The following is a 3,374-nucleotide window of genomic DNA, read 5'->3' as shown; positions in this document are numbered from 1 at the left end:
TACTAGGATGCATCTGCGTGTCTTTACTTCATTAAGGCAGCTCTGTTTTTGTAACCAGCAAAAAGAGCTGAACTAAGATAGGGGATTTGATCGCAATTCTTTCTGACACACACTGTTGTGTCAGTGCGGGAGAGGATAATACAATTAAAATGTACAAGTACGACACGTGCAAGCAACTCCAACCCAAGGACACTTCAGCTTTAAATTTGACTGCTTTGTGTGTGAATCAAGATTTAATTCAATGGCTGCCCTTCAAGCTGGTTGGCTCTGAGATTTGTAGGAGGTTAATGCCGTTTAGCAGGAAAATTCTAATCCTCGGAAATCCTATATGGTTCAAGGCATTCATTTCAGCCCGCTATACCCTTATTATCTGTCTGTGTGCGCACGTCGGGAATAATGTTTTCCTCCCTTTTTACGTTTTACTGAAGCAATCTGGTACAAGGATACTCCAATCAAATAGAGAATTTAAGAGCCAGTGACCTTGCTGATCCAAGTCATTTCCCTTTTCTCTCGACGCCAGGGTTGTATTGTGCAGCCGTAATGCACAGATTTGTGGCCTTTTCATAGAAATCATGGTTTATTCAAATCTATCTGTTCATTTGCAATCTATTCAAGATGGAGCATCGGTACTTCACTCTCTTATTTTAGGTGTTTCTTCATCACTGTCTCTTTTTCTCCAAATTCCCATTGACTCCAGGTTCATTGAGATCTAGGATGGCAGCAAAGAGGCTCTCTATGGGATTTACCGGAAATGTCGACAAGGTAAATGGCCAGGTGAGCTCAAGAAGCTTTGGCAACGGGACTCCGCAAACCCTAGCTCAACTCACCTGACTAATGTCCGCTCCACGGCTAACAAAATGGACAAAGTGCTGTGACATGTAAAGCAGACTTCCTTAACAGCTTGTTGGTCACCTTCCATACTGCCATTGTTCCGCCTGTCATGTGTTCATCTATCACTGGGTTTTTGTTTTGGCTGTTTCACAAAACAGGATAGGTCCAAAATATAAGGGAAAATCAGGCCTGCAGAAAAGATCGTCAGGGCTGACCTTCCTTCCTTCCATCTAGGGTCAGGAAAAGGGCAGCTAACATCTCTGCAGACCCAACACATCCAAGACACACACTGTTTAGACTTTTATCTTCGGGTTGTTGCTACAGAGTCTCTTTCTAGCTGCAGTGCCCAGATCAATGCAGTATTTGCATTAATTCAACCTTGTCTTCCTCTTTTGTAAAAACACTGTATATATATATACGGATTTACCAAAAAAATAAAAAATAACTTGGATTTCTATTTCTTTTTCTATAAATTTACATTTAAAATGTCTTCATTGGATGCAAAGTGGAACCAAAGTCAAATTCCTTGTTTGCACAAACTATAAAAATAAAAAATAAAAACATTTTTTGTACAAGCATGTTTTACTAGTATCATTTATTGCAAAATTGCATATTAAAATGCCCAAATAGGCTTTTACACTTTCAGAAATAAAAAGATAAAATATGTGATTAATTTGCGATTAATCTCGAGTTTGGGGTCACTTAGAAATATCCTTATATTATTTATTTATTTATTTATTTATTTTTTTTTTTTTTTTTTCCCCCAGTGTCCTGTCTAGCACTATGGCAATAGGAATTGATATCTCAATGCCAGATGGAGCTCGACAGATTTTGCTTTTACAAGTGGAGCAAACAGCTTTCGCCATAGTGCTCCACTTGATTTATGCTTGTAAATAGCTTTATTATGATTCCTGCAAGGAGAATTTCAAATTATATGGACATGACAATGGGAGAGTAAAGGAAGAACAAAAAGTGAAAGAAAAGAAAAAAAAGAGTAGAGGTGAAAGAAAGAGGAGATAAAAGGAAGAGAATGATAAAATGTCCTCTGTCTGCTCCATCACCTGGAAAGAGACACAAAAAGAACAGCACACCAACAGACATAAAGCAACAGATACACTCTAATAACACCTAGATGCCATTACTAAATCATATATATTATTATGTAAGCTGACATGTGTAATGTGATATTTGAAAAAAGAAAGTGACACAACATAAATAAATAAATAAATAAATTATAAGATTACTGTATATAAGTGAACACTTAATACCTGGGACCCAGCACCAGTGGGAGATGTGAAAGTGCACTAGTTTAGGTGAACATTATCCAGAAATAGCTTGATAGTGATTGTGGAGAACCAAAGACCCACCTTCCCCGAGCACAGAGGCAGGCGTCAGGGGACCCGTAACCCCGGACTCCCAAGGGGTCCCTAAAGCAGGTCGCCCAGGAGGGGCCGACACAGGATATCTGCAACCCCCCCCCCAAGGAAGGAGCAGAGACGACCCCGAGGAAATCCCCCAGCCACCGCAATGCCGACGCCCTCAAGAGCCGCGGAGGCGAGCCCGTGGGCTCCGCCGGCAGCCAGCCCCGCTGAAGTGGTCCCGGCCATGGGCCCTGAGGGCCAGAGGCCCCAGGGGCGCCCCGCCCCCGCGACGATGGCCCCGGCCGCCCCCCGGGGGGCCAGGCCCCGCGAAGAGGCAGCCAGGAGCGGGCCGGCGCACGCCCGGGAACCCGCCCCAAACCCGAAGCCAACTAATGCGCCAGGGGGCCAAGGCGCCCGCCAACGAAGTGGAGGAGGGCAGGACGTGGGGGGATGGGCTCCGCACCTATCGGAGACTTGAGATGTTCTTATATTATTTATAAAAAGCGCCTGCTATTTTTTATTATTTTGTAACTCATTTGATTATTAAAATGTGAGTTGAATGATAGCCTATGTCTGTCATAGACATAGCACATACATATATATATATATATTATATATATAATATATATACATACACACATATATATATATATATATATATATATATACATACACACATATATATATATATATATATATATATATACATACACACACACACACACACACACACACTCTACTGCTCAAAAGTTTGGGGTCGCTTGGAAATATTCTTATATTATTTATAAAAAGCTGCTATTTTCTAGTTATTTTGTAACTCATTTGATTAATAAAATGTGAGTTGAATGATAGCCTAAGTCTATCATAGACATAGCATACATATATATAAATATATATATATATATATATATATATATATATATATATATATATATATATATTATATATATATCATCTATATATAATAAAGCTTACTATGATTGTCCAGGGTGATCCTTGTGTTGAACAAAAAACAAAATAAATAAAAGAATCAACAACTCATCACAGCTTTTATCCTTTAAAATAGATAACAGGCACAGACCCACACAATTCCACTTGAAGGGAAAAAAAGACATGTTTGATCACAATCCTGGACTAGCTTATTTTAATTATTTTCTGCTTTTATTTTCATGCATTAGATGG

Source organism: Fundulus heteroclitus, chromosome 15 (assembly GCF_011125445.2).
Source record: "Fundulus heteroclitus isolate FHET01 chromosome 15, MU-UCD_Fhet_4.1, whole genome shotgun sequence".
Classification (NCBI taxonomy): Eukaryota; Metazoa; Chordata; class Actinopteri; order Cyprinodontiformes; family Fundulidae; genus Fundulus; species Fundulus heteroclitus.
The sequence above is the reverse complement of the archived record's forward strand: the minus strand, read 5'-3'. Positions refer to the sequence as shown.